The 27,773-nt window shown below is 39.5% G+C and overlaps 1 pseudogene; it reads left to right on the forward strand.

The window, feature by feature from the left end:
* The first annotated feature begins 915 nt into the window (after positions 1-915).
* On the forward strand, positions 916-8,057 carry LOC129683654 (60S ribosomal protein L10-like; annotated as a pseudogene).
* Positions 8,058-27,773: the final 19,716 nt, after the last annotated feature.

Below are 27,773 nucleotides of genomic sequence, written 5' to 3' on the forward strand. Positions count from 1 at the left end.
GTTAGGTGGTTGTCCCACGGTGTTTAAAGTGTTCAAAGTTATTAAGATGTGAATGTGAGTGTAGAAACTCCTGGTGGCAGGCAGTCACTAGCAGAAGAGGTCTGCTCGAGGAACAGCTTTGTAGGTCATCCCTGGAATCATGTAACGTTACGCCTTCCTTCATGGTGTCTTTTAATTGCAGGTAAATAAATGGCTCACTATTACCTAATGGTAGCACAGATAAAATGCAGACACATGTATTTGTAGATATTTGTCTGTGCACCTAAACATCCATGCACACATGCACAGAGATAGATAGTAAGAGAGAGAAAGAGTTAGAGAAAGGATAAGAGAGAAGAAAAAGTGAGAAAGCTGGTGAGAAAAAGAAAAAAATAAATGGAAAATAGACTTATTTCCACATTTTTTTCCCCTATGTTCCCATTACTTTGTGAGTTGTGTTGCTATCTGCGCAGGCAGTTTTGTCTCCACGTCTGCAGTTGAGCAGGTATCTACCGGCCTAGGTTCTTAAAAAGTACCAGTGGCTCCTGAAAACTGGCCACAAGTGCTGCCTGCTAGTTGTGTCTTAGATAGAAATGACAACAATTTATGAAAAGACCACAGCTGTTGAAGATAAGACCATGGGTGTGGCCACTTTCCTCTGCCCAGAGCCACTTCATTTCTCTGTCCATCTCTCAGATAATTCTGGAAGCAGAAAATTCACTGCTGAGCTTTACATATAAGGGCTACTCATAGGTCACAGGATGTCTCTTGATGTGAAAAAAAGCTGTTTGTCTATATAAACTATGGTGTATTAAACCATTATTGCAAATTATATGTAATATATTATACACATTGCATACACATATGCAAATAGGCATAGTCATGTATTGAAAGTGTTACTTTGGACAACAATAGAGTAATATTATAGTGACTTAGATGCTGTTGAATCGTGAATGTGAGTGTGAAGAGCTTTCATTCACCATTGAACAAAGGGCAGTGGGCAAAAAGCTATGGTAAAAGTTATGGCTAGCCACTGATCTGTTTTCAGCATAATAGCATTTTGTTTTAGAAGCAACTCCTCCTCCCCAGTGCCTGACTTCCTGAAACACCAGCATTTTGCTTTTATTGGGGTTTCCTTCAACTCTGACTCCTGAGATACTGCTGTCACTCACAATATTTTGTAAATAACAATGAAATATCAGGTTAGAGTGAGCCTATGCAAATATCATCTGAAATGTGTTTATACGTGTATATAATATATTCTCATATACATGTATGTTCATGTAACATTCACATAGAACAGACTTTATATTTAATATGCGCTCTAACCTGTGAGTTTTCTCCACCTTATTTCTTTCAATGTAGGTTAAGGAAACGGATCCACTCTCTTGGTTTAAAATTTCTTTAGTGTGTTCGGTTTGCGTGCACTCTTTTACCTCTTTCTCCCTGCTGATTCAACACTTGAACTACTGTTAAAGGGAAACTAAATGAGGATCAGGGATCTTGACATGCATCAACTTGAAAGAGCTGTGGTTGGGGGAGGGAGAGGAAAGGAGTCCTGGCGTCCCTCAATAATGAATGAAGAAAAGAAATTCAGGATAGAGCTGTTGTCAGCGTATTTTAGTTGCAGACTGTAACACCCAAAGACCTTTTTGCTGAGAAGAACCTCACAGAGATCAATCAGTCCATCCTCTGCCTCTGGGCAGAGCCACACCTCAGAAATTCCAAACAGGTGAGATCGTACATCCAACAGGATGGCTCCAGGATGGAAGGCTGAGCCTGCCCCAGACCTGCTGTTGCAAGAGAGTCACAGGTTGGTGTAAGCAGTCTGTATCGCTTAATTAGCACCTTCCAATCCACCACACGTTTTACTGCGCTTTTCACTGTTGTAGCCAATGGGAAAAACCTGACCCACAAATGATTTTATTATTTTATACATTAAAAGAAGAAATGCAGGCACACCATGCTGGCAGTAATTATAGGAGTTGTTTTTTTTTTTTTTTTTGGTTTTTTTTTTTTTTCTTTTTTTCAAATAGAGATGAAGTACATAAAGCCTCTTAAGTCTAGCTCATGGTCTGCACTGTTTAAAACTAAGTGAGGAATGAACTGGTCTTGTTGGTAATAGCAAATGGGATTGGAGACACTAATAAATTCATTTTAAGGAACATGCAAACTGACCTAATTTAAAGAATAGGGAGTATGCTTGGTTCTCGTGCAGATGGGCAAATGGAATAGACACCAGGAGCAGAGACCCTTGAGACTGTAGAGGACATCCTCTAACTAGGCAAGTCTCCTGTCAGAGGGAGGGGAACACCAACGCACCCACAAAAACTTTAACCCAAAACTTACCCTGCATATAAGATGTGCAGGGAAAAAGACAGAGCAGATAGAGCAGAGACTGACAAAATACCTGACCAATGCCTGGCCTAACCAAAGATGCACCCTGTGGGAGAGAGCCAACCCCTGACACTATGAAAGATGCTCTGCTAAGCCTGCAGACAGGAGCCTATCAGAGTTGTCCTCTGAAAGGCTCTACCCAGCAGCACCTCAAAACAGATGCTGAAATCATGGCCAAACATTGGGCAATGTGTAGGAAGTCTTGTGGAAAAGTGGGAGGAAAGAGAAAAGGACTTGACAGTGACAGGAACTCTACAAGAAGTCCAACAGAGCCAACTAACCAGGGTCCACTGTGGTTTGCTGAGGCTGAGGCATCAACCAAGGACTGTGCATGAACTGGACCTAGGTCTCCTCCAAAGATGTGGCAGATGGGCAGCTTAGGCTTCAAGGGTGTACTTTAGTAAGGGAAGTGGGGACTCCACTGGACAAGGTCTCATTTGCTAGCTTTTTTATCACTTCCCCCTGGTGAGACTGCCTTGCCAGGCCACAGGGGAAGAGGACACATTGAGTCCTGATGCAACTTGATGAGCTGTGGTGGATGGGAAGAAAGGCTCCCCTTTTCTGAGGAATAGGGAAGGGGGAGGGATGGGGCAAAGGGGGACTGAGAGGACAGGAGAGATGGAGCTACAACCAGGATGTAAAGTGAATTTAGAAGAAGAAGGAGGAGGAGGAGGAGGAGGAGAAGGAGGAGGAGACACCAGAAGTATTTGAAGAGAAGGAACAGGACTGGAGCCTTTCAGAGATGTCCTCTGAAAAACTTCACCCAACAGAGGATCAAAGGAGATGCTGAGACTCACAGCCAAACTTTGGACAGAGCGCAGGGAAACTATGGAAGAGTGAGGGATAGAAGAACACAGAGGAGTCTTCTCCACAAGAAGACCAACAGAGCAAAAAAATCTGGGCCCAAGGGTCCCTGAAGAGACCAATACACTGACTAAGGGCTATGCATTGAGAGGACTCAGGCCTTCTGCTTAGATGTGGGCCATAGGCAGCTCAGTCCCCATGAAGGTCACCTTGTAAGCAGACCTGGGGCTGTTTCTGATATGAACTTTGTTGCCTGCTCTTTGATCACTTCTCCTGGCTGAGGAGGCTTTGCCAGGCCACAGATGAAGGGTATGCTCACTCAGAAAGGCAAACAGGACAGACATCAGAAGAGTGAGAAAACAGGGAACAGGGCAGGAGCCTACCACAGAGCGTCTCTGAAAGACTACCCAGCAGGGTATCAAAGCAGATGCTCATAGCCAAACTTTGGGCAGAGTGCAGGGAATCTTATGAAAGAAGAGGGAGACCTGGAGGAGACAGGAAATCTACAAGGAGAGCAACAGAACCAAAAAATCTGGGCATAAGGGACTTTTCTGGGACTGATACTCCAAACAAGGACCATGCATGGAGATAATCTAGAATCCCTGCATAGATGCAACCCATGGCAGCTCAGTCTCCAAGTGGGTTCTCTAGTGAGGGGAACAGGGACTACTGTCTCTGACATGAACTCAGTGGTAGGCTCTTTGATCACCTCCCCATGAGGGAGGAGCCTTGCCAGGCCACAGAAGAAGACAGTACAGCCAGTCCTGATGAGAGACCTGGTAGGCTAGGGTCAGATGGAAGGGGAGAAGGACCTCCCCTATCAGTGGACTTGGGGAGGGGCATGGGAGGAGAAGAGAGAAGGAGAGTGAGATTGGGAGGGTATGAGGGAGGGTGCTACAGCTGGGATACAAAATGAATAAACTGTAATTAATAGGAAAAAAAAGAGACTTCATAGTCTGAAGTCAGTTGGTAAGGGAGGAGTACTCCCCCTTTCTGAGGACTAGAGTTCTAGGGGACTAGAACACAAGGGATGGGGGAAAGAAGTAGGGAGGGTGGGGCCAGGAGGAGAGGAGGGAGGGAGCTACGATCAAGATGTAAAATGAATAAATTAATAAAACAAAAAGCCAAGAGGTCCAGCTTTATATATGGGGAAATGTTTTAAAAAGTTAAACTTATTCTTCATCTCTTCAGCTACTCTCTCTCTCTCTCTCTCATCTGTCTTCTATCCAGCTATCAATCATCTGTCTACCTATCATATCTATCAACCATCTATCTCATCTATCCATCATTGTCATGTATTATCTATCTATCATTGATATATCTGGCATTTATCAATCTAACATCAATCAATCAATATGTATCTCTATCTATCTAATTATCTATCTATCTATCTACCTACCTATCTGTCTATCTATCTTTAGAATGTGTTATTATCTTGTCAAAAATAATTTTGTTCCTCAGTTACTATGAAGTAAACATTTTAAGATTTAAATTTATTTTAAGTGATATATGAGACTTAACAATAAATCACATCATAACGCTGACTCGCGTTATTTCTGTAGCTGCTTCTGTGATGTTGGGAACTAAGCAGTACCTTATTTAACTGATGCGATTTGTGCAAAATAAATTTTATATTGAAAAAAGTTATATGGGGTACTGTGTGATATATGGATACACAGAAAATATATTCTTATGTATATAATTTCATCAAAGTCAATGTATTTCTATAACAAAAAACATGCATACCCTCTCTGCTAATTTATTAAAATACATATTGTGATCTATGGTAATAAAAAGACACTGTCTTATCATTGCTATGCATTTTTATCAACTAATCTTTATCAACTGCTTAATGTTTAATAAGATCAAATCCTCAGAGTATCTCAAGATGATATGTATTTTCTGAATATAGTTTTATATTTTCAGATTCTCATTAAATACATCTGAGCTACAAATCCAGTCAGGGATATAGAGTCTCTCAAACCATGCATAAAAACAGTCTAAAACTAATAATGACACTAAATTAGCGAGTTTGTGAGTTTATTGAAAAATCATAACCTTAATATAGTGAAAATATGAGGATAAGTATATTAATTTCTTATTCAGTTATCATTTCTGTGTTTCTACAGCTGATCACTTAGACTGTTGCCCCTGCTTGTTGAGTTGTATTTAAAAAACATTTATACTTCATTTGGACCCATGGAAATGGCTTGTGAACTATGTAGATGATGACATAATTATCTTCCTCATTTGTTGGTTGTAAATTATTCTAAAGCTTCAGCAATCATATTTTTGTCAACTCTAGTGTGTACATCAGCACTTTCTCTGCAAACAGCCTGCTCTTCTCTGCTGGAGTTTCCCAGCTCTACACTCACTCACTTCATCATTGAAGCTAGGAAATACAAGAACAGGCCCTCAGACTCTCACTCTCCTGCTTTCTCTCTCCAGTTGTAAAAAGAGGGGTAAGAAGAAGCTTGTCTTAAAATCTAAACCGAGTTTAGATTCCTGAGCCTTGTACAGCTTGGCACACTAGTATACACCCATAGTCCCTGTGCTCTTACAGTCGGGTGAGAGGTAACGACAGGAGACTCCCTGACACTCATGGGCCAGCTAGTCTAGCATTACCAGAGGAGAACAGAACCAAGACGCAGACTCAAAGGATGTGGAAGGGTACGACTGACAATTGCATTTGTCTTCTACTTTTTAGTGCATCCCATGTCTCATGAATGCACACGTACACAGTCTATTTTAAAATTAATTAGTTAATTAATTAGAACTTGGCAACAATATATTAAGTGAGAAGGTAAAAAAGAAATTCTTTTTCTCTTCACTGCCCCTAATTATGTTTCCAAGAATTCACTTTAAAACATTTAATATGATACAATGCTGATTGTCAAAATAGTTAACTTGATGTTTTTCAGAATGTGTATGAATAAGCATGTTTATGTTCATTGAAGTAATCACTGCTGGTTTTTAAAAGCCGACATAGGTATGGGTAGAGGTGAAGACACTCTAGGGATAATTCAAATTGATTTCTGGGCTGGTCCAAATTATTTTTTAATTGTACTTGAGAAGCTTGTGACACTATTTTAGACCTCAAATTTCTATCTGTTCATTGTCAGGTGAATAAATTAGCTCAGGACTGATTATTGGGAACACCTGAACTTACAGAAATAAAAATTACAATATGGCAAAAGTGGAATATTATCCTTCCTCTTGGGGAATTCATTGGAAATCACACATTCTAGAGTTATAAAGGAGATATCACTATCATCTCTATCTGGATCTCTGTCCCCCTCTATCTAGTCTAAATCTGTCTACATCTCATGCATACATCTATATAGCTACACAGCTGTAATAGTGACAATAAATAAGCAAATGCTATGCACTACTCACCAGACTCCTGTCTAAGTGTTTTGTATATTGGCTCTAGATCATTAACAGGGAGCTCTTTCTCTCCCCTCTCTTTCACTGTGAATCTCTATCTATCAATCTATCTATATCTATATAGAAATAGATAGAGATTCACACTAAATGTGTGTATTTATATATATATGTATATACATATATATATATATATATATATATATATATATATATATATATATATATGTATGTATGTCTATACAGAGAAAATGAGAAGAGTCAAGAGAGTGTTAGGGAAGAGTGGTGCTAGAGGACAGTCCAACTGTGTTTTCAAATGCTGATTTCAGTGCCTTAAGACCTGATTACCACCCTCCTTGGGCATTATTATTAATGTTGAACTATCTTCTGTATTCATGCGATGAAAAACAATGTTTCCCAATTATCCTTGATTGGCTGATTAAAATGCCTACACCTGTGAAGAGCAAGAAGGATGGGAAGATGGACGGTTCGTGGGCTTTGGGGAGAGAAGAATCTTGGAAAGAAGGAGAGAAGTGCTGGAAGAGGAAGCAAAGACTCACCATGGATTAGCTTGGAGAGAAGCACATGGCCGGATTGGCATGGATGGAGAAAAACCCAGATTAAGAGCATTAGCAAGTATTTGGAAATAGCCTGGATAGACATTATTAGAGCAGATTGTGTGGCATTGGGGCTTGGGAGGTAAAGGTAGCTTAGAAGGTAATATCTTTCTTGCCATGGGTGAAATAAGGCTCTTCTAAATTCTATCAGGTGTTTGTGTCTTTCAAAGTTATAATAGCTGGTTAGATAATACCACTGTAATAATTATAGGGCCATCTCTTTCCCTCTGGGGTGCAACCGACATTCCTATTGTCATCATGGGCCACCGTCCCACCAGTATTGTAAGAACAAGCCACATAGCCAAAGTCTTCTGCCAGGGTCTCCCTGATGCTAAGACCCGCATCTTTGAGTTGGGATGGGAGAAGGCAAAGTTGATGAATTCCCACTTGGTGGCCACATGGTGTCAGATGCATATGAACAGCTCTCCTCTGAAGCACTGGGGGCTGTCCGTATTTGTGCCAACAAACACATGGTAAAGAGTTGTGGCAAGGGAAGCTTTCATATTTGAGTGAGACTTCACCCTGTCCAGGTCATCTGAGTCAACAAGACCTTGTCCTGTGCTGGGGCTGACAGGCTCCAGACAGGTATGCAGTGGTGCCTTTGAGAAGCCGCAGGGCCCAGGGCCCAGGATTCACATTGGCCATGTCATCATGTCTATCCGCACCAAACTGAAGATATGGAGCACGTGATTGAGGCTCTGCATAGAGCCACATTCAAGTTCCCTGGCCACCAGAAAGAAGTGGGGCTTCACCAAGTTTAATGCAGATGAATTTGAAGATGTGGTTGCTGAGAAGTGGCTCATTCCTGAGGGCTGTGGGGTCAAATCGATCCCCACTTTTGCTCCCCTGGACAAGTAGAGAGTCCTGCATTCCTGAGGACTTCCACAGTACTCTCCTTTACCCTACCAAATCATGTCCAGTAATAAATCTCACATCCAGACTGCTTAAAAAATATTTATAGGGCAAATAATAAACATTATTAGCCCATATTTTTAAATTATCAACAATAGAGTAGCAAATATCTATGACAACATCATAGATAAAAGTGAGGCTATCAGTGTGTGTGTGTGTGTGTGTGTGTGTGTGTGTGTGTGTGTTTGTAATATCAAGACACATGAGACAGTTAACTGGTTGGTAAATGAGAAGCTTTGCTTTGTAATGAAGTGGCATGCCAATCCTATTGACTGCTGAGTAAAACTGTAGTGCACTGAGAACACTGTGGTTTGTGGGAGTTGAAAGGGCTCATCTTCAACGACAACTTTATTCCTAGGGTGAACAAATGAACCTTTGTATGAAGACAGACTTGATCGAAGGTGTTTGACAATGCTGACTTTTCACCAGCAGTGACAAACTGCAAACTAGATTTCCCTAAGAGCTGTGCTTTGGACTCCTAGGAGGAACACTGTACTCTGTCTACCTTGCTGATAGCACTTTCTCTTGGCCTGGCCCACACACATACCACACATTCAACCATCCATAAAGGTGAGTCAAAGTCTTCTGTGCTCCTTCGTAATCGTGCCCTTTCCTGGATCACCTGCCCTTGCCGTGTATTTATCTGCAAGGCAACTGCGTTGATCTCATCGTTGATTTTTCGATGATTATAAAATAAATAAATGCCATGTGTTACCCTATTTCAGTCTCCAAAGTGTATTTTGTACATTGCCTGTAGATCATTAGAGGGTAACCCTAAATACTACTCTCACCCCTCTTTTCAGACATACAGTCTCCATCCTCCATTTCTAGATGAAGGCACCATTACTTTTCCTTTCCACAGTGGATAGACTGTCACACGGAGAAGCTAAATAAGTTTCGCATAGGTCACACAGCCTATGTGACAGAATAATGGAACCCAGGCTTCATGTTGTGAAGCTTTGATTTTAGGGCAGTCCTTGATATTGTTGCTCTCCTAGTTCTTTAAATTTAACTTGTATAAAGGTTTTTGTTTGACTCTTGGTATTCTTTGCCTGTTTGAAGTCTATTAAAAGAATATTCTCCCATGAAATATATTTCTTTTCAGTGACACAGTGACTTGTCTTTGTGTCTAAATGTGTATATATGTTGTGTGTGTGTGTGTACATTCATGTGTGTGCTGTAATAGTGTTTTTCTAAGGTGTCTGAATGTCTGTGATGATGACATTAGTAAGTATTAGGAAAGCTAATTTCTATATACATAAAAATTCCTAATAAACAATGGATTAAAAGTGCTAAAGGATGTTTACTCCTTTGTAGCCTGCAGTCAGATACAAGAACTTAAACATTGTCTTAGGTCATCAGAACTTACAGTCCAACTAAGCGGCCAGGTTCACCAAATACTTCCTCCAACTGCCTGATACACTTGCCACAGGGGAGTGCAGACACACAGAGTCTGACCCAAAGTTTCTTCCCAAGTGCTGTGGTTGAAATACAGATGTCTCCTCCAAAACATTTCGGTTGAAAATTAATCAGTACTATGATAGCATTAAAATCCACGGTAGCTACTTTTTTCTTTTTATACTATATCAATCTTTCTAAAATTTGCAAGGTTAAATCTAGGTAAAACATTCACCTCGATATTTTTTTTTTATTTTAAAATCTTAAAATGTTTGCATCCATCAATTATAGCATACGGTATCTATAAATTTCACTTTCTTCTTTATAATTCAATGAAGACAAAATGAAGGAGTCAGGATGATGATATGTTAAATAATGTAAAGTAATGAAAATAAGATGTTTTTTCAGCATTTATAAATTTTTTGAAGTGAATTCAAGGTTGAAATACACACAGAGATTATGGATTAGCACTAAAGCAAAATAGCTAAGTTATTAGCTTCTTAGAACACCTTTTATTGGTTTGGTGAAATCCTTTGTTCTTCAAAACTATGTCGGCTTTCTAATTACCAATGAGACAAATTTGATTATCCTCATCTAAAGAAGAAATTGTGTTTTAATCAAATTAAAACCATGTCGCAAGGAGATAGGGAAGTCATGATTTGAATCCAAGCAGCATAGCCCCAAATCTTCATTTTTTTAGCTACTTTTATTTTAGTTTTCCTTTTAGAAGACTTCTGATATTAATGGTGGGAAGGCTCATTTATTCACTATTAATGCAGTTATTATTATTGCTTTTATGAAGTGAAGAGAATATAAATATTTGGAGCTAGTGGGTCTGGCCTACATGGATCTTCACTCTCCTTTCCAACAAATGGAGGCATAATGTTGCTCGTTGATTAATCTAGCAGGAAGAGCTCATAACCTTGAGCTTGGCTATTTCCACATCTACTAAACTCTGCCATGGTCATATCTGCTCTGTTCTGGACCAGCCTCACAGAAAGCAGTTCTCTCCGTCCTCATGATGGTCAGGCAATGTTTCTGCTAGGTCGGTGGTCTTAAATTGCCCAATGGTGCTACTGGTAGCTTATGTAAGATAAGGAAAAAGCTGTGTCTAAATCAACCTTGCTGTGTCACCTTGATTATTGACACTGTGCTTTCTATCACGACGAGTTCTCACCTTGATGAGTATAAAGCCAAATTAGACATAGCAGAAAATGTCAGTGGAGATTTCTTACTTTTAATCTGTAAGGATGCACGGCAGTTGTTTCTAAAGTAGTGACTTACTTACTGAATAAGCATGGCGATATTGAATAGCTGGACATAGTAACATGAATATTTCAGGGGCAGACCATTCCTGAATTTGCTCAGTTGAGATCATAATCCTAGAAGGCAAAATGATAGTAATGTTTAGCTCCAGCTCCTGGAACACATATTCTTAAAGTTAAAATGACAGAAAGGACACGTTGGCCCATGTTTAGTTGTCTTATAAAGATGACAAATAGAAATGTGGTTGGGCGTGCCTAATTTGCATAATAAAGATAGACGACAGGAATATTTTTAGGCATGCTCAGTTTGAGTCATAACGGTGGTAGACATAAGTACCTTTGGACATGATCAAGTTTCTTTAACATTTTAGTTGAAAAAATCTTTAGTAATACCTCAAAGATGCAGTAATACAGAGCTATGTTGTTAAATGTTAGTGTATTTCATAGTAGCTACTCTAAGAAGCATACAAAGGAGTCTTGATCCTCAAAATGCTTTGTGTAGCTTTCTTTTTCTTGGCCAAGCTCCTTCTTCGATATCTGACATTCCTATCCCAAGAGCAATAAAGTCATATATTCATGTGTGGTTTAACGGTAAGACCTATACAGACCTACTTGGCCCATAATTTTTCCCTCCCCTCCCCTCCCTTTCCCTTCCCTTCTCTTTTCCTTTCCTTTCCTTTTTTTTCTGACACATGGTGTGACACTGTATCCCAGACTGTAATAGAACTCCCTAGATAGTTCAGGCTGGCTCCTTCTGTCTCAGCATCTCAAATTCTGGGTTTATACGCAGGAGCCACTGTTTGCAGTTGGCTCGTTTAATTTTGCTCATGTAACATTCCTGAGCAATTCCATTCAGAACCTTGGAGGTCTTTATGGGCTGTTGGACTCATACGTAATTGTGGTCAGATGATCAATTTTCAGGTGAATGCTGGGCATGTGATGTGCTCTGGAACTTGCCATGTAGGTCAGAATATGGAGGTTCCTCTCCTCTCTTTCCTCTGGAAAGAAAACATAAGGTCAAGGTCAAGTGTTTGGCCTTCAACAAACATAGGTGTTATTGAAGTCAGATTTAAGATCTATGGGGTTCAATGCCTTCATGGTCCGTATTTGTACAGTATAAAAAGCAATGATATGAGCAAGGAGGACACAGACTTGCTCTTTTATTTATGCTAAGGGGTTTAATGAAAGGCTATATTAACATGCCTCAGGGAGAAACTGGGCAATTATGCAACTTGTTCCAGGGCTGAAGATAAACAGTTCCCTGTTCCTTCCCCTTGGCTAAGTCAAAGCAAATTGCCGGCAAGTCATTGGACAGAGAAGTCAAAGGACCTAAAAGAGAAGAGATAGCTGACCAGGGCCAGATTCTCTGTTTTTTCAGCAGAAGAAGAGCAGAAGAAATGACACTAGCATAGAGAATGAGAAACGCTCACAGGAGGCAATGCCAATGTAGTTCTCACCTGCTTCTCACATCTCCCCTTACATCTTCTTGTGGTAGGAAGCTTTCCCTTTCCCCTGTATAGAAACTCATCCCATGTTTGCCTTTCATGCTTCCTCTTAGATAACAAAAGGTTCAATGGTCCCTTGAGTTAGCAAACACAATTTCAACTTGGTTCTTGCTATTGTTCATTGCAATGTGTTAATTTTTACTCCCATATTTTTTAAGTGGAAGTTTTCACTTCCTCTAGCTCAGGTTGGTAGCAAAAGCCTTTTTGGTAAGTTCAGTTCCTTCCTTCTTTAATCCTCACCTCCCCAACATTTTCGAAGATTCTAGGACTAGTTTTAGAGGGTGACTAAAGGGAGAGATAGAGGTCAGAAAAGTTCTTACCTAGCTAGCTCCCTGATTTGTGGTTTTGGAGTCTTTCAAATCCATACCTATTAGGTACTCCCTTGGAATATTAGACATCTTCACTGAAGTACTCAATTACATTTTGCACATGTAAAATTTGTGCCTTTTCTTCTGAATGTCCAACCACCTGATTTCTTCTCATCATTTCACATCCATTGTCACTGTTGGTCTTACCATTTTTCTAGGTGGTCTTTTTAGGAAGACTAGGGTAGCTTTGTTTCTGTTTTGTTGTTTGAATACGAAGTGTCCAGCAAAGTCTCACAGGTTTGGGTTCCTGGTCCTCAGCTGGTGGTACTGTTTCAAGAGATTATGAAAGCATTAAGAAGCTGGATTTTACAAGAAGAAATAGGGCAATTTGGATGGCCTTTGAAGGTCATAACTGGCACTTAGTTCTAATCTCTCTCTCTCTCCTCTTCATCCCTCCTTCCTTTACTCTCTCTCCTTTCTATCCACCAAAAAATCAAGAACAGACTTTACCACATTCTCCTGCCTCTGCCATGATCTGCCCAAGCACAGAGAGCTAAGTAATCATTAGCAAATTCATCAAAATATTTACAGGCTTAAGGAAGGAGAGCTTATGTTGGCTCTTGCTAGGAAGATGTAATTCAGTAAGTCCAACTCCCCCACCCTCCCACCCCCACGACCATAGAAAAAGAAGCTCAAAGCTGTGGCTGACAGAGCATGAGGATGGTTGTTGAACTCTGCAAAGATCAGGAAGCAGAGAAGGAGGAATTTTGGTGGTGAATATTTTCTTTTTATTCAGTCTAACGTTCTAGCACAGGAAAAGGCATTGTTCACATTTGACATAGATCCTTTCCCTCAGTGGTGGTCTTTCTTTTTGTTTCATTTTAAGATTTAATTTTCTCTCTCTCTCTCTCTCTCTCTCTCTCGTGTGTGTGTGTGTGCGTGTGTGTGTGTGTGTGTGTGCACGCATGTGATTTTATGTGCCCTCAGAGGACAGAAGAGGAAAGTAAAGTTGCCCAATATGATTCTGGGGAAAGAATTCAGGTCCTCTACGACACCAGCAAGCAAGCCCTCTTAACCTCAGAGGACTCTCTCTAGCTCTGCCCTAGGTGTTTCTTAGTTCATTTAAGGTGACAATTGGAATTAATCATCATTTTCCCTAAAACTGTATATGTAGAAGATTTTTGTCACAATAATGCTAAACATAATTAACAGAGAAAATTGACGTCAAGGAAATAAACTTGAATCTGAGGCTAAATTGTGACCTTGTGTTCTCTTGGCCTTTATAATTTGATCACAAGGAAAATTCAGAAGATATTGAGGATAAGAAGGCTGGTAGTTCTATACATAGAGCTTAATGAGTAATTCTGATAGAGGCCAGAAATCAGAATGCCAAAAAGAATGTAGTCAGTGCCTGTGCCTGTGAAGTTTCAGATAGAGTAAAAACTCTATTAGGAATTGACCTATAAAAATATTTTTTCTTTTCTTTTTTTTTTTAATTTATTCACTGTGTATCTCAGCTGTAGCCCCCCCATTCCTTCCCTATCCCATCCTCCCTCTTCTTCTCCTATGCCCCTCCCTCAGTCCAATGATAGGGGAGGTCCTCCTCCTCTTCCATTTGACCCTAGTTTATCAGGTCTCATCAGGACTGGTTTCTTTGTCTTCCTCTGTGGACTGATAAGGCTGCTCCCCCCTCAGATGATCAAAGAGCCAGCCCATGAGTTCATATCAGAGACTGTCCCAGTTCCTATTATTGGGGAACCCTCTTGGACACTGAGCTGCCATGGGCTACATCTGTGTAGGGGTTCTAAGTTATCTCCACACATGGTCCTTATTTAAAGTATCAGTCTCAGAAAAGACCTGTGGGCCCAGATTTTTTGGTTCTGTTGTTTTCCTTGTGGAGCGCCTGTTCCCTCCAGGTCTTTCTATCTCCCCCTTCTTTCATAAGATTCCCTGCACTCTGAAAAAAGTTTGGCTATGAATCTCAGCATATGTTTTGATACCCTGCTGGATAGAGTCTTTCAGAGGCCCTCTGTGATAGGCTCCTGTCCTGTTCTCTGTTTTCCTCCTCTTCTGATGTCCATCTCGCTTGTCTTTCTGAATGAAGATTGAACATCTTACTATGGTCCTCCTTCTTGATTAGCTTCCTTAGGTGTATAGATTTTAGTATGATTATCCTATATTATATGTCTAATATCCACTTATAAGTGAGTATATACCATGTGTGTCTTTCTGCTTCTGGGGTACCTTACTCAGGATAATTACTTCTATATCCCACCATTTACCTGCAAATTTCATGATTTCTTTGTTTTTAATTGTTGAGTAGTATTCCATTGTGTAAATGTACCAAAATTTCTGCATCCATTCCTCAACTGAGAGACATCTGGGTTGTTTCCACCTTCTGGCTATTACAAATAAAGCTGCTATGAACATGGTTGAGCAAATGTCCTTGTTGTATACTTGAGCATCTTTTGGATATATGCCTAGGAGTGGTATAGCTGGATCTCGAGGAAGCACTATTCCTAATTGTCTGAGAAAGCGCCAGATTGATTTCCAAAGTGGTTGCACAAGTTTACATTCCCACCATCAATGGAGGAGAGTTCCTCTTTCTCCACATCCTCTCCAGCATGTGTTGTCACTTGAGTTTTTGTCTTAGCCATTCTGATGGGTGTAAGGTAAATTCTCAGGGTCGTTTTGATTTGATCTCCCTGATGTCTAAGAATATCGAGCATTTCTTTAAGTGTTTCTCTGGCATTAAATGTTCCTCTATTGAGAATCTGTTTAGCTCCGTACCCCATTTTTTAATTGGGTTACTTGATTTGTTGCTGTTTAACTTTCTAAGTTCTTTATATATTCTGGATATTAGCCTTCTATCAGATATAGGGTTGGTGAAGATTCTTTCCCAATCTGTAGGCTGTCATTTTGTCCTGATGACAGTGTCCTTTGCTTTCCAGAAACTTTTCAGTTTCATGAGGTCCCATTAATTGATTGTTGATCTTAGAGCCTGTGCTGTTGTTGTTCTGTTGTCTCCTGTGCCAATGAGTTCAAGGCTTGTCCCCACTTTTTCTTCTAAGCGGGTTAGTATGTCTGGTTTTATATTGAGGTCTTTGATCCACTTGGACTTTAGCTTTGTGCAGGGTGACAAGTATGGATCTATTTGCATTTTTCTACATGTATACATCCAGTTAGACCAGCACCATTTGTTGAAGATGCTATCAGTTTCCATTGTATGGTTTTGGCATCTTTGTCAAAAATCAGGCATTCATAAATGTGTGGGTTTATTGCTGGGTCTTCTATTCGATTACATTGATCCACCATTCTGTTTCTATGCCAGTACCATGTTTTTATCACTGTTGCTCAATACCACAGATTGAGATCAGGGATGAAGATACATCCAGAAGATCTATTATTGTAGAAGATTGTTTTTGCGATTCTGGGTTTCTTGTTATTCCATATGAAGTTGAGAATTTTTCTTTCAAGGTCTGTAAAGATTTGTGTTGGTAATTTGCTGGGAATTTTTTTTTATAGTGTGAGTGGGACTGAGTTTAAAAGCAATGAATTGATAACTGTGCTGGAGGAATTTACAACATAACTTAGCATTCAGGGTATGACATGGTTAAGGATAGCAGCTTTTAGCAAAGTTTACAATAAGAATTGGCAGTAAGATGCAGAGCAGAATAACTTGAAGCAAACACAATCTGGCTCCAAAGGGAAGGAGGTGATAGTAGTGTATAAGGAGGAAATGGTTGTTAAAGAGCATCAGCAAAGGGAAGACAAGCACTTTGTACCAAAACAGTAGCAAACACATCTTAAGGGCATCTTAGGAGTTTATCATAACCCATCATTGCAGACTTCCAGCTGCAAATTGCAAACTCATTTGAAAGATTTTCTTTTGAGTATATGATAACTGCTGAAGTACATGGTCACACAAGACTGCCTAGAGAAGTGTTATAACAAGTTCAGCTGTCCAGATACTCCAAGACCACTAAAGACATGGCCCCACTGAAGAAACGTTCCCTATAGGAAGACATTGGCATCATCTCTGTGGTTCTAGTGATTTACAGATGAGCTGGAAACAAGAGTTACAGGATCCTGGACTATTTCCTAATTATTTTAAAGGAGTGATTGGGAGGTGAGGCAATGTGTTTCAGGTGTGATTCTGTGCAAAGGATCCCTGAAAAGGTAGGAAATGAAGCAATGAAGGAGAGGCTGAAGCCACAATGTTGGAGCTACTTAAATGTGGAATGTTTGCTAATTAAAGTGAGAGGTGCCATATGAAATGAGATAATGACAAAGGCCATATGAGCCCAAGTTGGTCTGGCAGAAGGAGGTGAGATGATCAAGACCTTTAGAGCTAACATCCCATGTATGCCAAACATACTTAATGTTTACCCTGCTGACTTTAGTCTTGCCTTGAAGACAAAGGAGTACAAAGAAGTCACTACTCTGATGGTTTCCTACAGAGCAGCTTTTTCTCTCCCATTTCTTATTTGAATTCTGACTTGAAACCGATTCTTATGGCAGCAATAACAAGAACAGTTGAAGGGGAAGAAACAGAAATAGATACATTTCTTCAAATTATGGAGATTATCACTATAACCCAAGTGGGGTTTGTTGGCTAGAGTATCTGAGGACACTTCATTGGACAGAAGCAGAATCATTGCTGTTCTGCTCTCACTGCCAGAGAGCTGAGAATATCAAATCGACACTAACCTTGGAACATCAAGTTAAGAAACTCTTCCTGGGTGATTCTGATTGGCTAACACATGCTTCTGATTGGCCAACACCTGCTTTGAGACTTCTTGTTACATCAAAAACTGAAAACCATTATTTAATTATTTTTAGAATTGTTAAGGGCTAATTTTTACTCACAAGTTAGGTAGAAGATATGAGTCATTTCTTGAGAAGGCTCTGTAATCATTTTGTGTTTCAACTTTTTGTTTATAGAAGCATCATCTTAGAAGCATTGTAAAGCATAAAAGGCAACAAGCATAAAGACTTCTTGAAGTATTTCTTGTGTGTCATGGCCAGTTTTATTTATTTCTTGTTATTTGTTTTTTTCTTTTTCTTTTTATTAATTACACTTTATTCACTTTGTATCCCCCCATAAGCTCCCTCCCTTCTCCCTTCCCGATCCCACCCTCCCATCCCCTTCTTCACATATGCCCCTCCCCAAGTCCACTGAGAGGGGAGGTCCTCCTCTCCTTCCTTCTGATCTTAGTCTATCAGATCTCATCAGGAGTGGCTGCATTGTCATCTTCTGTGTGTAAGGCTGCTCCCCCCTCAGGGGGAGGTGATCAAAGAGCATGCCAATCAGATTATGTCAGAGGCAATCCCTCTTCCCATTATTATGGAACCCACTTGTACACTAAACTGTCATGAGCTACATCTGTGCAGGGGTTCTAGGTTATCTCCATGCCTGGTACTTGGTTGGAGTATGAGTCTCTGGGAAGACTCCTGTGTTCAAATTTCTGGTTCTGTTGCTCTCCTTGTGGATTTCCTGTCCTCTCCAGATCTTACTATTTCCCACTTCTTACATAAGATTCCCTGCACTCTGACCAACAGTTGGCCATAAGTCTCAGCATCTGCTTTGATAGTCTGTATGGCAGAGCCTTTCAGAGGCCCCTCTGTGGTGGGTTTCTAGCTTGTTTCCTGTTTTCTTCTTCCTCTGATGTTCTTCCTCTTTGCCTTTCTTGATGGGGATTGAACATTTTAGTCAGGGTCCTCTATCTTGATTAGTTTCTTTAGATGTACAGATTTTAGTAGGTTTATCCTATATTACATGTTTATATGAGGGAGTATATACCGTGTGTGCCTTTCTGCTTCTGGGACAACTCACTCAGGATGATCCTTTCCAGGTCCTACCATTTACCTGCAAATTTCAAAGACCTCAACATAAAACCAGACACATTAAATTGGTTAGAAGAAAAAGTGGGGAAGACCCTAGAACTCATTGGTACAGGAGACAACTTCTTGAACAGAGTACCAACAGGACAGGCTCTAAGAGCAACAATCAATAAATAGGACCTCATGAAACTGAAAAGCTTCTATAAAGGAAAGGACACCATCATCAAAACAAAACGACTGCCTACAGATTGGGAAAGGATCTTCATCAACCCTTTTTCTGACAAAGGGCTAATATCCAGTATATATAAAGAACTAAAAAAGCTGAAAAGCAGCAAACCAAGTAATCCCATTAAAAAAATGGGGAACAGAGCTAAACAGAAAATTCTCTGTAGAGGAATATAGAATGGCAGAGAAACCATTAAAGAAATGCTCAATGTCATTAGCCATCAGGGAAATGCAAATCAAAACAACCCTGAGATTTCACCTTACACCCATCAGAATGGACAAGATTAAAAACTCAAGTGACAACATATGCTGGAGAGGCTGTGGAGAAAAGGGAACCCTCCTCCATTGCTGGTGGGAATGTAAACTTGTACAACCACTCTGGAAATCCATCTGGTGCTTTGTCAGACAACTAGGAATAGCACTTCCTCACGATCCAGCCATACTACTCCTAGGCATATATCCAAAAGAGGCTTAAGTACACAATAAGGACATTTTCTCAACCATGTTTGTATCAGTTTTATTTGTAATAGCCAGAAGCTGGAAACAGCCCAGATGCCCCTCAACTGAAGAATGGATGCAGAAATTGTGGTACATCTACACAATGGAGTATTAGTCACCAATGAAAAATAAGGAAATAATTTATTTCATATAGTTCTGTGTAGCAAACATAGGTGATAACTATATAAACATAGCTTAAAGGAAACATACATCTTAAATTTTTTAAATGTTAGCAGGTATTTGAAATCATTCTGATTCGTTTTTAGGTTTTGTTAATAGTCATATACGTGATATGCCAAGAATTGATAACTAAAAAGTCTCATTTCTTAGCCAAAGTGCCACAGTCAGAAACTGCCCTGATTGAACATGTATAAGCCACCTTACCCACAATTAACTGGCTGTGAATTACTAATTTGAAATGAAAGAACTCTCTACTGAAATTCAACAATATCTACTACGTGCTATTAATACCTGCTAAGCTTCAGTCGATGTCTTGAGCATGGCACCTGCTGTATTTCCAGTTTGATTATTTTAAAATTTCCATAAGCCTTTATCTGTTGTGATGATTCTCTAGTAGTTTCACCAAGGAAATGTCAGGTATAGAATAAGTTTTCTGTAATCTTGTGGTAAAAGGCTGTTTAAAACTTGCTTCTCCAGAATCCTCCATTAATAAGTACTATCTTCTGGGACAAGCTGCTATCTCAAATGAACAAGTGGGGCTGTTTTGGGAACAGTGATAAGGGGGAACTGTCAGAGATCATGGGCAAAAACACTTGAACAGTCCCGACATGCCTTCTTTCTCACCGTTTGTCTCACCTGAGTCTTACTTCATTCTCCCAAAACCATAAACACATCTATTTGACATTTCATCCCTGTTATTCTCTTATAATGGAGTTTTAAATTTTCAATTGCCTGCCAAGTCACCATTCAAGGAACTTTGGCGTATGATCCTAGAGAGTACTGTCAAAGTTTACAGAGCCCCTTGCAGGGCCTTTTCCATACATGTGCAAGCTGTGAATCCACACAGGGTCCTCCACAAGGCTTAGTTTAATGCTAATGTCAGTAATATTTGGACAATGGGTTCAACATTATTTCACAGTTGGGTCTAAAAACTCTTTCTCCAGCCTGAGCTCAGTCCTTGACTCCTCATCAGTGAAAGCCATAAACTCTGTGTGAATTCTTTGGAACTTGTCTTCTCATTGTATTTTCCTTATTTATTTCAGGATTCTAATATTATTCTAGAAAACAAATCCCTGAAGTTTTGGATTTATATTACTCTTTTATAATTGACATTATCTTTTGCAATAAAAAAAATGAAATTTGTGCAGTTTCCTATTAAAACCACTTTCTTCTACATGGAAACAATCCTCTTATAAATAGACACTCTTAATTTATATAAACCATATTTATCCTCTTTCCTCTGTGGATCAGAGTCATAATTAATTGTTGTTTTATGTTAACATAAAGCAGTTTAATGAATGTGTCAAAGAAGATAAAAATAATAGAAAAATTTTCATGAAATTTGTCCCTTTCCTTTTCAGACTACACACAAAGTAAACTGATATTGAATTTGGAGTTTAAATGAAAAAAATCTGAGAGGTAAAAATAGCTGAAATGCTAAAAAAAATTATGTTATCACAGACAGAAGGCTAACATATGATTGTTACATATTGAGATAAATTGCAAGGTTCTATTTTCTCTCAATTGATTCTTGAGTAAGATAAATTTGTTCTTTAGAAAACAAGTATAAATCAATGGCCCTAATAGTGTGCATGTCCATAGTGGCTTTGATGGACCAATATTCTAAAGTGTTCAAGGGACTGATACAGTTTAGTCCCCATGAAAGTCCTTTTTTTTTTTTTTTTCTTAATTGCTTCAGTGGATAGTGACTAAAGGGAACCTCTGTTGAATTCCTGTCAGCTATTTAAGTAGCTCCATATTTTCACAAGTCTCTTATATCAAGACTAAGCCCATGCCAATATGGAAAATAATTGAACTATTATGTATGTGCTATAGATAATTTTTATGAAACAGTGTTTTTTGTTAAGTTCCAACAAAGCATTTATTCGCTTTTTTGCTTACTATCGTATAACTTTTCAGTGTCTACTTTTAAGTTTATCTTTTTGTTTCTATTTTAACTGTTTATAAGTTACTTTAATATATGCCAAGTTTTCATTTTTCTTTTTTATCATATTTTTCCTCTGCTACCAGTAAACAGTACAATTTTGGTGAGTTCTGAAAACTGTGTAGGACTTAATAATTCCTGTTTCACACAAGGGAGGCAAAGGGAAAATGTTTCCTAGCCTAGAGACCACACTTCCCTTTGTTTCCTACTTAACAACTTCATGTTTTCTTTCATGCACAAAACATGTTAAATATTCCAAACAACATCCTTACACCAAGCAATTATTGTATTATTTTATTCTCTGTGAACACTAATTGATTTCTATGCCTTGGCACAAAAAAAAACATGTGTTACTCTTTGCAAATTATGAATCCCTTTGAAAATCTGAGGAGAGCCATGCATTCTTTCTCAGTTGTAAACCCTGGTTACAATTTCAGGAATGTCCCTCCGTCACTGAGGCTGCTACATGACCAAATAATACAAATGCCCATGAAGATCAATCATTTTTGATTTTACAGATTTTGTAATTATTGTTTCCAGCATTGTTCTATTATTATTGTTGTTGTTGTTGTTATACTAGCATCCAAGCTGCCAATTCCTTAACCACGCCTGTTTTATAAAATATCATTTGTGGTGGGAAGTAGTATCTCATGCTTTTAGTCCCAGTACTCAGGAAGCGGAGGCAGGCATCCTACCTTGGTAAGCCGGAATGACTCAGAATCATCATTCTCCTGCCTCATCCTTCCAGCTACTGTGTGATTAGCAGAGTGTGCCTCCTCACCCAGCTGTTAAAGAACATGTAATCAATGAATGTCCTTACACATCTTAATGTCTAATCTCTTACCTATAAGAGTAGTGAAAAAAAATCTTTGCTATGTGAATTTACACATTCAGAGATAATGGTCCTTTCCACTAATTCATGGTAGGAAGAGAGAGAAAAGGTGGGTATTATACCTGAATGCTACAGAGATTATGGGAGCCAGCAATTCTTTGCCTTTTTCCTCATGCAACAGCTGGCATGTGTAATTTCCCATGAAGTCTATCTCAAACAATATAGAAAGCAGTACAGCAAAAGCTTTTAGTCTTCAGGGGCTCACAGAAGCACATACATAGCATATGATTGTCAGTCCAACACAGATAGCATAAAACATATAGAAATTAGAATTTAAAGGAAAACACGTCAGAGAGTATTCTAGTCCTGATATCAGAGATCTGTGAACTCCAGAAATGTTTGCACTCATTTTAGTAGCAGTCTTAAGTGAAGGAGGATTTGACACAGACAGGGGACAAATTGAGAATGGTGGATGGCCAGGACAGAGGGGTTTTATTTGGTAGAAACAAGTTCTTTTTTCAGTCTCTACTTTGTTAGTCAGAGAACTATACAATCAACAAGAACCAAGACCTGGAATCGTGCAGACTACTAAATGGCTGTTCTCTCTCTGTTTTGCTATAGTTTACTCAGGCTCCAGGCTCAGGTTTCTGCTCTACTCTGTTTTGTCTGCAGCTTTTTCTTCATTTGCATTTTTTATTCTCTTTCTCTTCTATTTGTGTCAACACCCACTGGTTTAAACTTCTGTCACTGGGTTTGATGTTCTTCATCTTTGTCTTCCTTTTCTCAAGGACAAAAACTCTTACTCATTGATCACTGCCATATTACCCACTGGTCACTGCTGAAGTCCGCCCATCTTCTATCATGTGTTTCTACTAGCATGTTTCATTTACCTATGAGGCAAACATCTTAATTAGCAGCAGAGGCTCTTGGTCCTTTCCTGGACCTTCATGAGTCAGAAGAACTTTAGAACAGACTCTATACATGCAGGCACATGAGTTTGTACCTACTGACCATGGTGTTGGGCTGCTGACACCGTGTTACGATAAGGTCAGTACCTTTCTTGACCAGGAATGAAAGCAGGTGACAAGTCCTAAAACAGCATTCTGTCAGTATTCAGGTGGATCTTGAACTGAGAGAGGACAAGTTCTGCAGTATGAGATACCCAGGTTTATGGATAACAAAAAGGAAGGAATAAAAAAAATGACAATAACACACACCATCACTGGAACAAATAGATGCCGCTCTCCTGAGCCAGCTGTGACTTGTGCAGGTTTCCTGTCTCTAGATGGATGGTACTGGTTTCAGGTTAAGACTTTGTTCCTCTAGCTTGTACATACATCTCTTATTCAATATGGAATATGAATAACCTTTTTTAATAGAATAATCTCATATTCAGATCTCTTACATTAGATTTGAACATGCTCTTCTATTTATGATTTTACCAGGACCCCAACCAACGCTGCATGCATTCTTTTCACAATGGTTTGAATATGAACATTTTGAGTGATTATCTTTACATTAGAAGTTAGATAAAATATCCAATAACATATTCTTAACCCCTTCTTCAATTTGGGTACACATGATGTAAGGGCAGTTAGCTGGGTTTTGTCATTTTCGATTATGTGATTATATACAACCTGGGTTTGGAAATTTTCTCCTTTATTAAATATATTTGAAGGATTTTACTGAGGTTAATTTAACAAGGTGCTTGCTTGAGATTATTTTTCTAAGTATTTATGTTACTTTTCTATGTAATTAGTCTCTGTAAAGTGCCGGAGTCAGGCTCTTTTAAGGAACTCCTCATTGCTGTCAAGGTGGGATTTGTGCATTGTTTCCTTGCCTCAAGGCCGTTCCCTAACCCCCTTCCTTGAGCTGTGGGAATGGTCGGAATGCTGTGTGTCACTTATTTTAATGTATGCCAGCCCACCCAGTAGGATGTGATATTTCCTCCAGGAAGTTTTCATTCCGTTGACATCCTGAAGGGTTAAAAAAAACAGAGAACCATAGTATTGTAGAGTAGTTGCTGATGTTGCCAAGGAAACTAGAGAAGGAATGTTGAAGTATCTTGTTTCTTACCAAATCCACAGGGGTGTAGGGTGAGGTTTTGATATCCTCTTAATTCTTGCCATACTTGCTCCATGGGAACGTTTCTGGCTGGACCAGAACTCCATGGAAGCGAACAGACAGGATCCCAGGCTTGTGAAGCTCTGGAAGAGTGGACTTTGCTTCTTCCTCCAAAAGCACCCTAAGGGAAAACTGATTTGATTACAAAAATTATATAGAAAAACAGAGGAGAGAGGAGAGGAGAGGGTAGTAAAGAAAAAGAGAGGAATAAAAAGAGAGGAGATGAAAAGGAAGGGGAAAGGAGGGGAGGAGAGAGAAAAGGAAAGGAAGATAAGGGAAAGCAGTAAAAAGCATAGGAGTGGAGAGAAGAGAGGAGAAGGAAAATAAGAGAGAAAAATCTCCAAAGTTTCCCCCCTAAATATTGTGGATCATTTTTATTCAGATATGCATAATAGACTCTAAATATTTTATCCTCAATAAATAAAGGATTTTGTGTAACAACATCATGAGAAAATTGGGTGTGCATGGTTAGAAAGACAGTGATAATGTTTACAGGTGTTTAAGGGTTAAGGGTGACAGGATGGACTTACTAGATAGAGATTTCTGCTGCCTTCAGTGGTTATAAACAGTGTTTGATGTCATCTCATTTAGAAAATATATATCCAAATAAAAATAAAATAATAAAGAATTCGAAACTGGTTTTTCAATTATTAAAGCATTTTAAGTTTGGATTAAATTATTTTTAGCATTTGATACTATAAGATATTACTGATTAAAAAATGTTTATAAAAAAAAAAACAGGCAGCCAAAAGACATAAAAATTTCTGTTCAGATTGTTTAGAAAGGAAAAACAATTTTTCATGAAATCTGTTTCTCTACACTTCTCTCTCTCACACACACACACACATACACACACACACACAGAGCTATACCATGCATATGGCATAGCTCTGTGTCTCCCAAACACTTGAAATTATTCAATTATGCACAAATAGACACGTATTTTTATTTTTATTTGGAAATCATGATTAGCTAAAGTGTGCAACATACTTCTTTTTAATTTTTTTATTTTATTTAAGTTAATCTACATTACATCCCAAGTGTGTCCTCTCTCTCCTCTACTACCTCTCTCCCTCCTTTCCCCTTCTCCTCTCTCTTTCCCCTTAGAAAAGGGGAGCCTTCCCTCATCAACCATCCCTAGCACATCAAGTCACATCAGGACTAACAATATCCTCATCCCCTGAGGCCAGGCAAGGGAGCCCTGCCAGGGAGAACTGATCCAAAAGCAGGCAATAGAGTCCATGTTAGAAACAGCTCCTCTCTTCACTCCCCAGGTGACCAAGCCGCCCTTTGATCACATATGTGTGGAGGGCCTAAGTCCAGACCATGAATGCTACTTAACTGATGTCTCAGACTCTGTAAGCCTCCGTGGGTATGGGTTAGTTGTTTCTGTTGGTCTTCTTGTGGGGTTCCTGTCCCCTCTAGGTCATTCTTTCTTTCCCCCAACACTTCCACAATACCCCCTGGAGCTCCACCCCATGCTTGGCTTCAAGTCTCAGCATCTGTCTCCATCCACTGTGTGGAGCCTCCCAGATGATAGTCATGTTAGGTTCCTGTCTGCAAGCACAGCAGAGCATCATTAATGGTGTCAGGGGCTGGCTCTCTTTATGGTGGGTTAGGTTTCAGGTTGGGCCAATCATTGGTTGAATGTTCCTCCAATCTCTGTTCCCTCTTTATTCCCTATACTTCTGTAGGCAGCAAAATTTTTGGATCAAAGGTCTGTGAGTGGGTTGTTATTTCTGTCCCTCCACTAGTCCTGCCTGACTAGAAGATTACCGTGTTGCAGGCCCCCAGCTTGTCAAAGAGATGCTCCCTGCCTCAATTTCCCTTCTTGTTGCCAGCCCTCTCACCTCCCACACCTGCTCTTGCCACATCTGATCCTCACCCTTGCTTCCCTCCCTATTCTATCTCTTGCCACTAAATCTCTTCATCCACTTTTGCTCTCTATTCTATTTTTTACTTCGGAGTGATATTTCAGCCCCTTGAGGCCTATTTGTTGGGTCTGCGGACTGTAGTATGGTTATCCTGTACTATAGGTCTAATATCCACTTATAATTGAGTACATACCATGTGTGTCTTTCTGGGTCTGGATTATCTCACTAGGGATCATGTGTTTTTGTTCCATCCATTTGCCTGTAAATTTTGTGGTTTTCTTATTTTTAATAGCAGAGTAGTATTCCATAGTGTAAATGTGCCACAGTTTATGCATTTTTTTTCAGTTGAGGGGCATATTATTTGTTTCCAGTTTCTGACTCTTACGAATAAAGTGGCTATGAACATAGTTGAGCAAATGTCCTTGTTGTATGGTGGAACATATTTTGGGTATATGCCCAGTAGTGGTATAGCTGAGTATTGAGGTAGAACTATTCCCAATTTTCTGAGAAAATACCAGATTGATTTTCAGAAAGACTGTAAAGTTTGTACCCCGCTCCCCAGCAATGGAGGAGGGCTCCTCTTTCTCCACATTCTCGCCAGCATGTGTTGTCACTTGAGTTTTTGATCTTAGCCATTCTGACTTATAAAATGGAATCTTAGAGTCTTTTGATTTGCATTTCTCTAATGACTAAGGACATTGAGCATTTCTTTAAATGCTTCTCAGCCATTTGAGATTCCTCTATTGTGAATTCTTAGCTTATCACTGTACCCCAATTTTTAATTGGATTGATTTGTTGTTATTTAATTTCTTAAGTTATTTGTATAGGTTGCATATTAACCCTCTGTCTGATATAGGGTTGGTGAAGATCTTTTCCCAGTCTGTAGGCTGCCGTTTGTTCTATTGATAGTGTCTTTTGACTTCAGAAACTTTTCAGTTTCATGAGATCCCATTTATTAATTGTTGATCTTAGAGCCTGAGCTGTTGGTCAGGAAGTTGTCTCCTATGCCAATGAGTTCCAGACTTTTCCCAACTTTGTCTTCTTTTTTTTTTTAATTTTATTTTTTTCTTATCAGTTACATTTTATTAACTCTGTATCCCAGCCATATCCCGCTCCCTCATTCCCTCCCAATCCCACCCTCCCTCCCTCATCTCCACCGTGCCCCTTTCCAAGTCCACTGATGGGGGGGGGGCTCCTCCCCATTCATCCGATCCTGTTTTATCAGGTATCTTCAGGACTGGCTGCAAAGCTCTCCTCTGTGGCCTAAAAGGACTGCTCCTCCCTTGGGGGGTAGGGAGGCCAGAGAGGCAGTCATTGAGTTCCTGTTAGAAATAGTCCTTGTTCCCCTCACTATGGGAAACCAATTGGTTACTGAGCTACCACAGGCTACATCTGAGCAGAGGTTCTAGGTTATATCCATACATGGTCCTTGGTTGAATGTCAGGGGAAAGGATAGGAGCTCCACAAGGACCAAATATATCTGGGCACAGGGTCTTTTCTGAGACTGACATTCAACCAAGGACCATGTATGGATATAACCTAGAACCAACTTTGTCTTCTAATAGGTTTAGAGTCTCTGGTTTTATGTCAAAGTCTTTGATTTATTTGGACTTGAGTTTTGTGCAGGGTGATAAATATGGGTCTATTTGCATTTTAATATGCAGATATCCAGTTAGATCAGC

The sequence above is a fragment of the Psammomys obesus genome, unplaced genomic scaffold, assembly GCF_907164565.1.
Source record: "Psammomys obesus unplaced genomic scaffold, mPsaObe1.curated_primary_1811, whole genome shotgun sequence".
NCBI lineage: Eukaryota > Metazoa > Chordata > Mammalia > Rodentia > Muridae > Psammomys > Psammomys obesus.